This window comes from Castor canadensis, chromosome 5 (assembly GCF_047511655.1).
Source record: "Castor canadensis chromosome 5, mCasCan1.hap1v2, whole genome shotgun sequence".
Lineage (NCBI taxonomy): Eukaryota > Metazoa > Chordata > Mammalia > Rodentia > Castoridae > Castor > Castor canadensis.
This window is the reverse complement of record NC_133390.1, coordinates 105023773-105039691: the sequence shown is the minus strand read 5'-3', so window position 1 is coordinate 105039691 and position 15919 is coordinate 105023773.

The following is a 15919-nucleotide window of genomic DNA, read 5'->3' as shown; positions in this document are numbered from 1 at the left end:
TTATTAATCATTTATTCACATGTGCATACATTGTTTGAGTCATTTCTCCCCTCGCCCCACTCCCCCACCTTCCCACCTCCACTACCCTCCCTCTGCCTCCCCACTGGCTTACAGTATGAGCCTGTGCTGCACTTTTCTCCAGTTCCTTTGAAGAGTAGATATAAGTAATAATAAAAAAGACCTAGCGTTTTTGCTAGTTGAGATAAAAGGGCTATACAGAGAGATTCCTAGCATTGCTTTCATGTATAAGTGTGTTACAACCCATGTTCATTCATCCCTAACTGATCTTTTCACTGGTTCCTGATCTCCTTCAGATGTTGACCTCTGTCGCTTTAAGGTTTCTGTATTAGTTCCTCTGGAGTTGGGACATCAAATTCTTTCATGTTTAGGTTTTCGCCTATCCCTATTCTCCTGTATGTGTTCTCCCTTTCTCAAGTCACCAAAGTCCAACAACATTGCTGTATTTGCCCTAGATCTAAAGACTGCATATGAGGGAGAACATATAATGTTTGGTCTTATGAGTCTGGCTAACCTCCCTCAGAATGATGTTCTCCAGTTCCATCCTATACTTTGAGAGTATAGGCTCACAAAGTAGTCTCTGATGATTTCCTGGATTTCTGTGGTGTTTCTTATTACCTCCCCTTTTGCATTTCTGATCTTACTGATTTGGTTTTTTTTCTTTCCTCATTTTAGTCAGGTTAGGCAGTTGTCTGTCAATCTTACTTATTTTTTCAAAGAACTTGTTTTTGTTTCATTAATTCTTTGTCTGGTGTTTCTTTGTTTCTATTTCATGGATTGCAGCCTTTATTTATTTATTTTTATTTATTTATTTATTTATTATTTTTTTTGCAAATATTTTCTCCCACTCTGTGGGTGTTCTCTTCAGTTTAGAGACCATTTCTTTTGATGAACAGAAGCTTTTTAGTTTTTTTTTTTTTCATTTTTCTTTTATTATTCATATGTGCATACAAGGCTTGGTTCATTTCTCCCCCCTGCCCCCACCCTCTCCCTTACCACCCACTCGGCCCCCTCCCTCTCCCCCCCTCCCAATACCCAGCAGAAAATATTTTGCCTTTATTTCTAATTTTGTTGTAGAGAGAGTATAAGCAATGATAGGAAGGAACAAGGGTTTTTGCTGGTTGAGATAAGGATAGCTATACAGGACATTGACTCACATTGATTTCCTATGCGTGGGTGTTACCTTCTAGGTTAATTCTTTTTGATCTAACCTTTTCTCTAGTACCTGTTCCCCTTTTCCTATTGGCCTCAGTTGCTTTAAGGTATCTGCTTTAGTTTCTCTGCGTTAAGGGCAACAAATGCTAGCTAGTTTTTTAGGTGTCTTATCTATCCTCACCCCTCCCTTGTGTGCTCTCGCTTTTATCATGTGCTCATAGTCCAATCCCCTTGTTGTGTTTGCCCTTGATCTAATGTCCACATATGAGGGAGAACATATGATTTTTGGTTTTTTGAGCCAGGCTAACCTCACTCAGAATGATGTTCTCCAATTCCATGCATTTACCAGCGAATGATAACATTTCGTTCTTCTTCATGGCTGCATAAAATTCCATTGTGTATAGATACCACATTTTCTTAATCCATTCGTCAGTGCTGGGGCATCTTGGCTGTTTCCATAACTTGGCTATTGTGAATAGTGCCGCAATAAACATGGATGTCTCCTTCTGCTTATTTTAGGGTTTGCTTGTTCTTGTTTTTGTAGGAGTTTGAGCTGTAGTATTAGATCATTGATTTGAGATCTTTCTGACCTTTTAATATATGTACTCACAGCTATAAACTTTCTTCTTAGGCACCCTTTGCTGTGTCCCATAGGTTCTGATGTGTTGTGTTTTCATTTTCATTAACTTCCAGGAACCTGTTAATTTCTTCTTTGATTTCATCAGTGACCCACTGATAATTAAGCAATGTGTTGTTCAGCTTCCAATTGTTTGGATGCTTTTTACTGTTGTTTTTGTTTTTGATTTCTAGTTGTAATGCATTGTGTTCAGATGGAATGCATGGGATTATTTCTATTTCCTTATATTTGCTGATGCTTGCTTTGTGCCCTAAGATATGATCAATTTTGGAGAAGGTTCCATGAGCTGCTGAGAAGAATATATATTGTGCAGAAATTGGATGAAATATTCTGTACACATCAGCTAGGTCCATTTGGTATATTGGATGATTTTGTTCTAGGATTTCTTTATTGGTTTTTTGTTTGGATGACCTATCTATTGGTGATAGGGCAGGTATTAAGATCTCTCACTATCACTGTCTTGGAGTATATGTATGTTTTTAGGTCCTTCAGAGCATGTTTGATGAAACTGGGTGTGTTGACATTGGATGCATATAGGTTGATAATTGTTATTTCCTTTTAGTATATTTCCCCTGTTATTAGTACAGAGTGTCCTTCTTTATCTAGTTTGATCAATGTAAGTTTGAAGTTTGCTTTATCCGAGATAAGTATTGCTAACCCTGCCTGCTTATGGGGGCCATTGGCTTGGTAGATCTTCTTCCAGCCTTTCACTTTCACCCAGTGCTTGTTTCTGTCAATGACGTGGGTCTCCTGTAGGCAGCAGATTTTTGGATTTTCCTTTTTAATCCAATTTGCCAGTCAGTGTCTTTTGATGGGGGGAATTAATTCCATTAATGTTTAGGGTTAGTATTGATAGGTATGTGATGATCCCTGTCATTTAGTTGTCTTTGTTGTTTAAAAGTTTGATTGTGTGTAGCTGAATCAGTGTTACTCTCTACTTTCTTGCCTTTTCTTCTCCTGTGGTTTGTGATTGCTTGCCTTTTCATGGTTTTGTTTGTTTTCACCTTCTATGTGCAGAATTCCTTTGAGAATCTTTTGTAGTGGTGGCTTGATGGTCAAATATTGTTTTAGTTTCTGCTTATCATGCAAAACTTTTATGACTCCATTGATTTTGAATGATAGTTTTGGTGGGTAGAATATCCTAGGATTGAAGTTATTTTCATTGAGTGCCCGAAAGACCTTACTCCATGCTCTTCTTGCTTTGAAGGTTTCCATGGAGAAATCTGCTGTGATTTTGATGGGTTTACTTTTGTATGTTATTTGTTTTTTCTCTCTTACAGCATTCAATATTCTTTCTCTAGTCTCTGTGCTTGTTGTTTTAATAATAATATGTTATGGGCTAATTCTTATTATGCTATATATTTTTTTAATTCATTAGTTATTTTAACTCTAAGTGATTAGTGCTTTTTTAGGGTCACTCTCTGTTGTATTTAACTATTTTTATATTATACTCTATAAAGAAAAATTTTATATGAAAATTTCTGATACTGTCCTCCTGATCTGATTCTGGATGTTTCACTGTGCAATTTTGACACAAAGGTTTCTGAAGTCTGTATTTTCAGCATTAATAATCTGAGGATTATATGAGGATGTCCTATTTCACTACTTTCAAATTCACATCTATTTTATTCATATTAATAATGCATTGAATTTTTCATTTCATTCATGGTATTTTTCAACCCTTGTAAGTCCATTTAATTTATTTTATAAATTTCCCATTTCTTCTTTATTATGGGTGTGTTTTCCTTTATATCCTGGAGCAAATTGATAAGATAAATGTTTTGTTGATTCTGTAATCCCTATTACCTGTAGATCTACTATTCACTGAGTTTTCTCTGTTTATATAAAACTACCTTCTATGTGGCTAGTAATTTTTGATTAGATAGTAGATGCTGTTATTTTTACACTGAGTATTTTAATGGTGTTTAGTTTTGTTCTTTCAGGGTATTGATTTATACTTGGAATTTATATTTGAATCTTCTTAAAATAAAACATTTAAAGATACTTATTAATACAAGTCACTGAAATGTATCAGAAGAAAGAGTGGAAGGATTATTTCCAGAAAATAGTCAAACATAAGACATATAAACTCTGCAAATATAACAGATAGGATGGCCTAAGTTTCCTGAATTACTATTATGTGGAATACACTGTAAAGACTATTGTTGAGAGTGCACTATGAAAAGCTTATGAGAACTGGATGTAAGCAAGGTGAGATGTGGCTTTATTGAATTGCTTTTACCTGTAGGCCAAGATAGGCACAGCCCCAGCCACGAAACAGAAAAAAGCAGAACAGCTGCATCTCCTAAGCTTGAGTTCAGAGAAGCAGGAACACAGGTTTCTCCTGTTACCATGCCATGCCCCTCCCCAGAGGCTCTTCTCCACCCTGTTTGCCACAGTTTATAAAAGGCCCACCAAAGGAGGGCTTGAGGCTTTTGCTTTCTGCCTTTGGTGTTTACTTTGGGCTTTGGCTTGGGTTTTTCTCTTTGGGCTTTTGTTTTTGGCTTTTTGGTGTGGGAAACTTTTGGAAGGGACAAGAATCACTGAAGGGAAAAGAATGGCTAAAGAGAAGTTGATGAAGGGAAAAACATGGCTAAGGAAGGGTTGATAAAAATTCTGCACCAAGAGCTTTAACATAGGCCTTAGAAAAGCTAAGCTGGTAGCAATGCTAGGAATCTGTCTGTATAGCTATCCTTATCTCAACTAGCAAAAATGCTTTGTCTTTCTCATTATTGCTTATGTCTTCTTGTCAACAAAATTAGAGATAAGGTCAGAAGAGGTTCTGCCTGGAAGCAAGGGGGAATATGGGGGAGAGGAAGAGGGTGGGGAGCAGGGGAGAAGAATGGCCCAAATAATGTACACACATGTAAATAAATAAATACAAAAAATTTTTTAAAAAAGCCAAAGAGAACATGGGACAGTGCAAGATAGAGGACCCATACTTTAAGAGTTATGCATATGAAGTTTTTAGGCAGGGCTGTTTGAAAGTCTGAGCATCCAGGCTTTAAGAAAGCTAAAGAGAGATGGGACAGTGCAAGCCTGGGGGCAAAAGACTTTAAGAGTGATTAAGCAAAAGATAAGATAAAACATGGGACAGTGCGAGTCTAAGGAAAGATGTTTTAAGCAAGGTTTTAAAGAAGACTTAATTTTTATTTATTTATTGTTTTGTTCATTTATTCACAGTTCATGCATGGTTTGGGTCATTTCTCCACCCCGCCCTCTTCCCTTACTCTTCCCCCTCCCCTTCTCAGTGTCAGGCAGGTCCCTTTCTGCCCTTGTGACTTGAAAGCAAGGTTTTAAAAACTGCAAGGAGTAAGGCCTTAAAGAATAAAGATAGAGAAAAGAAGCAATGAGTGTTGGGCGTCTTCACCCACACACTTTCTGTCTGTCTGTTTATACTATGTCTTTTCTGAATCTCCATTTGCACCCAGTTAAACCCAGATAGGCTCAATAAAAATCAGGAGCAAGAGAAAAAGCTGGCTCTAACAAGGGAGGGAGCGAGAAAACAGCACCCCCTCCAGACTATGTTGTACTAATAAGACGAATATCAATTATTGGGAAATACACTTTTGGAAATAAACTTTTAAATATTTTGCAGCTTCATTTCTTCTTATGTAGAGTGAGGATAATAATCTATAATTAAATAGTAGTGAAATATTAATATTTAATTAAAGTATTAACTTTTATTACTTAGTTAATTATGTGTTTAATATTAATGATTACTATTTAATTTAAATGCTTTTAAATCATAAATCTGTAGAGTGACATAATATTCATTTGTGTTTGTCGCTTTGCTGTGTGTGCCTGGGTATATGGGGTGTGCCTATGTAGTCCAGGCTGGCCTCAAACTCAGAATCCTACCTCTGACTCCCAGGTGCCGGGATTACAGTCATGTGCTATCATTCCTAACAGTAATAGTTCTTGCACTTTCTTTATATATACCAGCAGGGATTGTTTTACATATACAAGAATAACTACAATCTCTTCATGATTCCCCAAATCCTATGGATGTTAGCTAGTGGGAAGAAGCATTCTGATTCTTATAATCTCAACATTTGAGAATTAATTTATGAAGACATGTTTATTAAATTGTCCCCACCATCTCTCCCCCAATGTACAATGCAAGGCTATTTGGAATTGTCACAATGAATCCTCCCTATATAATGAATATTTTCGAATAAAATACATTCCAGTAAAAATACATAGTAATAAAAACTGTTCTTTCTCAGTCGCTGTTTTCATTTGTAAAATGGAAGTAATAATAATGAAAGCAATGATAATGTATATATCAGAGACAGAAGATTAAGTAAGACCTTAAATGTAAAGTATATAGCAACAGATAGATGCTTAATAAAAGTGATTTTCTCCTTTAAAAAAAGACAGAATAAAATATGCCAAATATACAGAGAAATTGTGTATTTATACATAAGAACTAAGAGTTGATTGTAGCAAAGTGGGTAGAACATTTTTTTAACACCTACGAACTATCAAAACATATTTTGAAGAATATAACTTCTGTTAATGATAAGAATTACAGCCAGTGGCCATGGCTTAGGCCTGGAATCCTAGCTACTTTGGTGGTAGAGATCAGTAGTATATTGGTCATAGTATATATAGTTCATGAGACATTATCCTGAAAATACCCAATGCAAACAGGGGCTAGAAAAATGGCTCAAGTGGTACAGTGCCTGCCAAGCAAGTGTGAAGACTTGAATTCAAGTCCCAGTATTGTAAAAAAAAAATCCACCAAAAAAAGAAATTATAATATTGTGGTCTTAGAGTTTTACATGTTTGTCATTTGTTTCACAAAGCTTCCTTGTGTAAAATTATCTGTCATGTTGACACTAACTCTGGAGTATTACATTGAGGTAACCTATGGCTTCCAGAAACATTGCAAAAAGTTTAGCCTTTCATCCATGTTAAATTATAATAAGTACATTGAAAAATGAAAACAATTTGTATAAATATATGTTTACCAAAGATGCTAATATGCAATTCTACTAAAAGTATGAAAAACATAGAATATATCAATAATAAAAAATTAAAATTGGTACTTTCTAGGATTCTGATGTACATTAGGCTTAACCAAGCAAATGAATTAATGGGTATTTTTATATTTTTATGGTTGTGCTGGGAGTGGGAACATTGTGGTATCCACAGAAGTTCTTACTATCGATCAAATATGTCATACTTGAATTCACCCCCTCCATCGTTTATTTCCCTCCTTTATTCTTCCCTTCCCCTATTCTTAGTTCAGTTTCAACCGGTCTCATTTTTCCAGGTATATACATATGGATACAGTATTGTACCACATTCACCCTCCCACAGCCTTTCCTCACATCCTCTCCCTCCCACTGATACCAGCCCCCACAACAGGATCTGTTCTGCCCTTCTGTTTTCAGATTTTGTAAAAGAAAAATGAATGTTGTTTGCTTGTATAAAATAGCTAAACAGGGAGTTTTTTTAATTTAAAAATTGAACTGATACTCCCTTAACATTATCTTGTCAAAGATCCCACACATCCTCAGTTAACTTTTTTATCTTTAAACAAGAAAAACTAAGATCAATTACATTATTTTTCTTCATTATAGCTCCCTGTTACTAATGAACAATAAATTAAAGTGAAAAAAATTAAAAAATGAAAAGTATAACCTGTTAAGTGGAAACTAATGAAAACTGTCCCCAAATGAGCTTCCTAGCTGTAACTGAAGTAGAGAAGTCTTCAAGAAGAGATGCAACTTTAGTAAATTGCCTTGTCTATGAGTAGATTTTCATTGGAATGAGTTAATTTAATTAAATATGTTTCTCATGCAAATAATTCTTAAATATAGTTCCTATATTTTGGTAGGTAACATGAAGATAAAAAGAGTAGGTAACATGAAGATTTATAAAAATTGAACTGATAAATTAGAGAAAGAAAATAAAGAAATAAAAATAATAGTAGGAGAAAAAAAGGAAAAAGAAAGAAGAAATAATTCCAAGAAGCTTGGTCAAATATGTTTTGCAGTAAGTGACAGCATACTATGCCATCATGAGTTTAGGAACTATGATAAACGTTTTCAGAATGGTGATAATTAAGGAAAGCAAAATGATATGCAGAGCTCTGTAGATCATGTTCTGACTTCCCTCATGTATAAAGATTCTCTATTTAACACAAAGTCTATCTGGATTTTCATTATAAGTTCTTCCTTTATTTTGTGTAGCTTTTTAAAAGACATTTTAATAATAAATAACATGTGCACATGGAAAGACATCATTTCCACCTTGGAAGCTCCAGAAAATTTTATTATTGACCTTTAAAATACTTTTATACAATATTAAACACAATGCAAGCAGAAATTTAAAATTTCATTTCAATTGATTTTAATTAAATTGTCCATACTTATTTTATTGTCTTTCAGAATATATTCTACAGTTCATTAGCACAATATTCTAGTTATATTATTATGATTATCATTATTTTGCTGTGCTAGTGCCTTGCACATTCTAAACAAGCACTCTACATTGAGCTTCATCTTCAGCCCTATTTAGTCTTTTTATTTGTGTAGGTTTTTTGGTTGCACTGGGATTTGGAGTCAGGGTCTTGTGCTTGCTAGGCAGGTGCTTTTCCACTTGAGCCAAATCATCAGGCCTTTTTGCTTTGGTTATTTTTCAGATAGGATCTTGCACTGTTTGCCTGAGGCTCATCTCTGCTTGCTACCCTTCTACTGTGCCTTCAATATGTGAGACTGCAGATGTGTGCCAGCATGTCAAGCTTATTTGTTGAGATGGAGTGTCACTAACTTCCTGCCATGGCTGAACTCTAACCATGATCCTCCCCATCTCTCTCTTCCAAGTTGCTGAGATTACAGATATGCACCAATATTCCTTGTCTCTCTGTAGTCTTTTAAATTTATTCAATTCAAATCCTTCCATATTGTAATTATAATGCAAAAATTAAGTACTTATTAGGTATAGTTTTATCTACGGATATTTATCTTGGATAAAGAAAATTATAATCAAGAATTTTTGCCTTTTTATATTTTTCATAAGAAATGCAAAAGATATCAGTTCTATATTCTCTTTTTAAATATTAAAATAAAAATTAAAAATACAGCTTTGAACTTTGTGTGAACTTCTGCATAAAGTAATTAAACATTTGTGTTAAAAATCAATAAAGCAAATATTATAAAATAATTTCTATAGCTAGGGAAGCATTATTTTAAAATAGCAATTATTCTCTGAAACAAAGGGGCTGCTTTTCAGAAATTACAACAGAGCAAACTGCTGGTAACCATTCTACTGTATGTCCATTTCTCAAAATACAAACACTTTCACAAAAAAGCTAAGTCATTCACATATATATATATGTGTATATATATATATAAATACGCCAAAGGCATAGATTTTTTCGAACTAGGATTCATATTTCTCCTTTGCAAAGGAACTCAATTTCAAAATATAGGGCAAAATACTTAGCAATTGCACTTCAGTTGCTTTAAGCATATATTCTGACAATGGAGTGTATAAATATGTGGATATAAAAATATCATTTATACTTATATTTAAGCAGTTAAGTACAAATTTTCAGTGAATGTTTAAGTGCATAGCACATTCTCAATATCACTTATTGTGTACTATAACAACTTAATGATAATAAAACTTGTATTGTTATCTTTGCAATTAATTATTCAAAATGTTTATATAAGTACAAGTGTTATGAAAATGAATGATTTCACTAGATAGAATGTTACAATAGAGCCTCCTCAAGCTATATAGCCATCAAATATCTAAAATTATTCTTCTTAACCATAACAATTTCATTAAGTGGTTTTACCCTTTATCTGTTAAAAAATATGCCATTATTGTGACACATGTTACAGTTATTAGACTTTAGCTGTTTTCATTTCCATAGAGTAACACCAATTCAAGAAAAAAATTCCAAGTTTTGCTTTTTTTTTTTTTACTTGAGTACACTGACATGCTTGAACAAAAAGAAGACATGCTCATGGGAAGACGGATGCTGCAGTTTTATGGCAAGCTACTTTTTCTCGGGGGTAACTTAAATGATACCATATATATGACCATTTGAATCACAAGTACAACATTTTGGAATGTGTTTTCCATGGATATGGACCATAGCTGCTCTTTGCACAATATAAGCTGTGTATTTTAAAATATATACAATTATAATTACTGAAATGGGGAAAAGCAAACTTTTTTTATTCTTGCAAGTTATGGAAATTTCTTGTTTTAAGCATTAGAATTACAAGTGAAGAATAGTTCTTCATGCTACATAATTATGGGTAGTCATAAGTGTTTGTTTATGAGTTCATATTTTTCATTACTTGTTATCTTTTAACTCCACAGCTAAAAACCCCAGAAAGAACAGATCTATGCCTTAAGGCTCCAAACATCCTTCTTGTTCCAGTAAACAGAATGTCTAGGTATATAATTCTGATTATTGTACTTTCAGACATGCTCTCAGCTGGTTGCATTTAAGAAAAACAAAATAAAGGAAGAAAAACTACAAATGAAATGTTTCTTTGGTTCCTTCTTCATAGTTCTACCAAATACTTAGGAGAAAAAAATTAATTCATAAGTACACTAAATATGTACACATATTAAATTTATGCAAAAATACCATTTTTATTTGTAATTTTCAAAAACATGATGTGTTTTTGAAAATTATCTCACATGTATATTTGAAGTTCAAAAGTGCTGAAATTCAGTGCTTTCAAAGATTGCTATGCTATTTGAGATGAGAAACTGAGGCTTAAATGGGGCTTATCAAAAACATTAAATAACACTAAATTAAATACTAACAAATAATATACCACTTCTATTTCCCACAGATTTTATTTTCTATTACATTAGGAGAAAATTTGCACATTATCCTCTACTTGTATCTGTACTGCTTATGAACTTTAAACATGAGGAAAACATAGTTGGCTTTAAGTGTTAAAAAACAGCAGTTCTATACACCATGAAAGACATTTTAAAACGACTTCACATATGACAGGTTCAAGAAATCTATTTAACGTTGTTCAATTCAGAATTGCTGTAACTAAATGTACGACTTGTAACAAAGAGTTTGGCTCCATACTTTATATTTGAAAGATGGCAGATTTCAAAGCCCCGCATATACTTTGATCCACATGTGAGAATTACCCAAGTGTTTGCTTCTTTAGTTCCAGAAGGAACTTTAAGTTTAGAAAGTCCTGACGTTCCTGCCCAGAAATTCTAGATCTGGTTCTACCTCAGAAACACCAGAATACCCAACCCAATCTCCTTTCATTTCCAAAACTAATTTTTCACCTGCTTGGAAATAGAAAGTCCTATTAGTCAGGCATTATAACTTTTCATTCTTTCTTATTTATTTATTTTTGAGACAGGGTCTCTCTATATAGGCCCCAAACTTGTCAATGTCCCCTCTTAGCCTCTCATCACCTTTTAAACTCAATTTTCTTTTTTTAATTGTCATGCTGGTGGGGTATGTTGTGGCACTTACAAATCTTCTACAAAATATCAAATATATCATAATTGAACTCACTCCTTCCATCATTCTCCTTTATCCCCCCTTCCGCCATTCTGGTAGCAGTTTTAGCAGGTCCCATTTTTCCATTTACATACATGTGTACATAGTATTTGTACCGTATTCACCCTCCTATACACTTTCTCCACTTCTTCCTCCTACCATGGTACCAAGTACCCCTCCCCCCCATATAAGACCTGTTCTACCCTCTCGTTCTCCAGTTCTGCAAAAGAAAAAAAAAGACATTTTTGTTTGTTTAAGATAGCTACATGGGGAGTTTCCGTGTGACATTTTCATGTATATAGGTATTATAACCCGAATTGGTTCATCTCCTCTATTTTACTTTTTTCTGCTTTACTCCCCTTTTTATGGTGGCTTTAGCAAGTTTAAAAGTTCTGTATTAATTCTTACATGGATAGTACATTAAGCATATTCACCATCTTAACTTCTTCCTTTTACACCCCACCTCTTGTATGTGGCCTCCCCTTAGCATGGCCTGTTTTCATAATACTGCTGTATTTGTATGAACCTAATTTTGATTGAGTGTTACATCCCACTTCTGTGTGGTATCCAAAATAAACCATAATTTAGGAAATCCCTATTTTAACATCCATTTGAGTAATAACAGCTTTTGAAATGATGCTTAGAAAAACTTTGGTGCATATGTCAACACCCACTCTCACACTTTTTGACTTACAAAAAGAGTATGAACAGGGTATGCAGATACACACCTGTAATCCTAGCACTTGGGAAGCTGAGGCAGGAGGATCCTGAGTTTGAGGCCAGCTGAGGTTACATGGCCAGAGAAATAACTGAAAACTATGACTTGCAATATTTAATAAAATAAGTCCTATTTTCTTAACCATATCTGATTTAATGATCATAAATTATGTGTGCCTATCCCATTGGCACATACTCATATATTGAATCCTTGTGGAATAATTAGTAAATGTGAATTACATGTGGTTAATATTTGAATACATCAGTACTCTACAGAATTCTGTATGTAAAATAATATTGAGTTTACTTTGTGCAGATTATGAAAACCATCTAAATTCTTAGATGAGTATTTTACTATAATCATGAGTCATCTTCTGTAATATCTCCAGTGTGCCAGTTGGGTCTATAAGTGACATGACCTTCCAAATTAGCAATCACTTAATGTGGTATAAAGCTAAATTTAACCCATAAATAAATTAATCTGGACCCCAGCTGGATGTCTTTGTTGCCAACATTAAGAGACATATTTCTGCTAAAATGTATCTGTTTCTCTGTCCATTAGCTATCTTATTGTGCATACATCATCTGCTTTGGATAAAAATATTCTGTACCACAGGTAAGACTCCCAAATTCTAGTCATCTGTATTCTTTCATGATATCACACTAATCCTGGAATATGCTACTATATTTGTTTAAATAAAGTATTAGATCTAATATGGCAAATTTCCTATCAATTTTCACACTATCACTGTTGTATCCATTGCTTACCTCTGTCTTGTCTTATGGCCCCTTTTGTTCATTTTTTTCCCTGTTACTTGGAAAAATATACAAAATTTGGGCTTTGATTCATAGACCATAATTTCTTCAGTCCTTAAAACTATTCTAACCTCCATTACTAGGAGATTATTTTTAAATCTTTCTAAACACGCTTATGTATATATATGTATGACACAAGCATTACCTATATATGGTGCAATTCATTTAAATATATATTTGCATCAGATATAATTTTGTTGGTATATTATGTATTCTCTATATATTGTCCTTTTCTCTTAACAGAATTATGAGCTTATTTTCTTTGGAGGTATCAACATACCAAAAATCATGTTTGTATGAGGAAGACCAAAGTAATACATAATTCTGTAGAGGTCCTTGCTAGTCTAAGAAGAAATCCAAGAACCAAAGAAAAGCTATTGATTTCTTGTCATTCACTGCCACTGCCATAACAAATCAAAACTTTACTGTCTGAATTTCTCACTTAAATTATCAGCATAAAATACCAGTGAGGAGAAGCAATTGTTAAACCAACAACCCAAGGACTTTGGAGAGAAAATGATTAAAATAATGCAAACTCAAGTGCAGCTTGTGGTTCTAGTGAGTAGTAATGGAAGCCTCACTCAAGCTGAGCTAATATGCTCTTTCATTTTGCCCCAGGTCTGGTGCTTATTGTTATTTTGTTACAGTGATGAGAAAGGAGATGAATATCCTTGGCAAGCCAGGAGACATACACATACACACTCACATAATTATTGGAGTCTGCTTTCCTTTCCTGTGCAGTTTCTAAAATATTCACTTAAAGGAATACTTAAAATACATCTTACCCACATTGGAGATATTTCTTAATTCTATTTGGTAACAACATTTTTTAGTTAAATCTTTAGTCTTAAAAATTCTGTCTTCATACACTAGCTTATTGTCTACATTAACATAATTACTATTTCAATCTTTACTATGGTGATTTTAGTGTTAAATAAGACTACAATCCAAGAAAATAAATATTTCAATGACTTCATTGTCCACTCCTGTAACTTTCTGAATATACTATTTAAATGAACATCAAAATGTTTGTCTTTTCAGTTGATACCATTAAATTATTTACATTTGATTAATCTCCCTGTACTCTTCTGAAACATTGTCTCAAAATCTTTATTCAGTGCTATTTTAAATGTATGACTAATATTACTACATTGAATATCACCATTATTCCATGCTCATCACATACATTTGTGTGTATGTGTATGTGTGTGTATAAATATATAATACATGTTTCTTTAATTTATTTCATGTTCTAAGTTTTCTAAATAGCAAAATGAGAATGCCATGATGAAAATTATATTTATTAATTGTATGCATTAATTTTAGCATTAATTTTATTATTTTAATTATGAATTAATATGAGTAACTTCCTTATAGTACAGTATACCACAAATTTACTTTGAAGAGTCTGTATTCTCTAAGCACAAAAAATACAGGGGCGCAGAGAAGATAAATTTTACAAATCTGAGATGCTGAGAACACTGAAACACTTAAATTCTACCACTACAACCAATATGCTAGAAATAATTAATTCTGTGAAAATTTTTGGTGATAATACTATCCACGTTATTTTGTGAATACCTAACTTTAGACCCATGTATTTACAGTTTTTTAAACTAATTTTTTATTGTTGCACTGTGAGGGGTACATTGTGGCATTTACAAAAGAACTTACAACATATCATATATATTATAGTCGAATTCATCTCTTTCATCATTCACCTTTTTCCCCCCTTCCACCATTCCTGTAATACTTTCAACAGGTCTCATTTTTACATTTACATAAATGTGTACACAGTATTTACACCATATTCACTGTCTTACACCCTTTTCCCAGCTTCTCCCCCATCCCACTGATGCCATTCCTCCCACCATACAAGTCCTGTTCTGCCCTCCTGTTATCTAATTTTGTAAAAGAAAAAAAATGGCATGTTTGTTTGTTTAAGACAGCTACACAGGGAGTTTCCTTGTGACATTTCCATGTACATAGGTATTATAACCCTAGTTTATTCTTCTATTTTTCTCTTTCTATCTTCACCATTTTATGGTTATTTCAACAGGTTTGAAACTCCTGTATTCATTTTTGTATAGAGATCATATTCATCTTGTTAACTTCCTACCCTCTCTCTCTCATATGTGACCTCCAATTAGTGTGATCTGTTTTTCATAATATGCTGTATATATATTAGGTCCATATTTCACATGTATGAGAGAAACATGTGGCTTTTGTCTTTCTGAACCTGATGAACATCAGTTAAGATGATATTCTCTAGTTGCATCCATTTACCTGCATAAGACAAATTTTCATTCTTCTTTGTGGCTGAATAAAATTCCATTGTACATAAATACCATATTTTCTTTTTTTAACATTTTTTTCTTTATTCATATATTTATATATGCATACATTGTTTAGGTCATTTCTCCCCTTCACTCTCCCCCTCATCACTTCTCTTCCAGGCAGAACCTGTTCTGCTCTTTTCTCCAGTTTTGTTGAAGAGAAGACATAAGCAATAATAAGAAAAACAAAGCATCTTGCTAGTTGAGATAATGATAGCTGTACAGAGCGATTCCTAGCATTGTTTCCATGCCCAAGTGTGTTACAACCCAAATTGATTCATCTCTACCTGACCTCTTCACTACTTCCCCATCACCTTCCCATATTGACCTCTGTGGCTTTAAGGTTACTGTATTAGCTCCTCTGCAGTGGGGATATCAAACACTTTCAAGTTTTGGGTTTCCTACCTATCCCCTTTCCTCCCATATGTCCTCTCTCCTTAGTGTGTGACCCAAGTCCAACAACATTACTACCTTTGTCCTAGATCTAAAGTTCTCATATGAGGGAGAACATACGATTTTTGGTCTTCTGAGCCTGGCTAACCTCACTCAAGATGATATTCTCCAGTTCCATCCTTTTACTTGTGAATGATAAGATTTCATTCTTCTTACATTCATTAAATTTAAAATTAAAATGTTACAAGATAAAGATTTTAACTTTTTTCCTTTTATTCCATGTTATTTTCTTGTCATCAAAGGCCAAATATGGATAAGATGGAAGCCAAG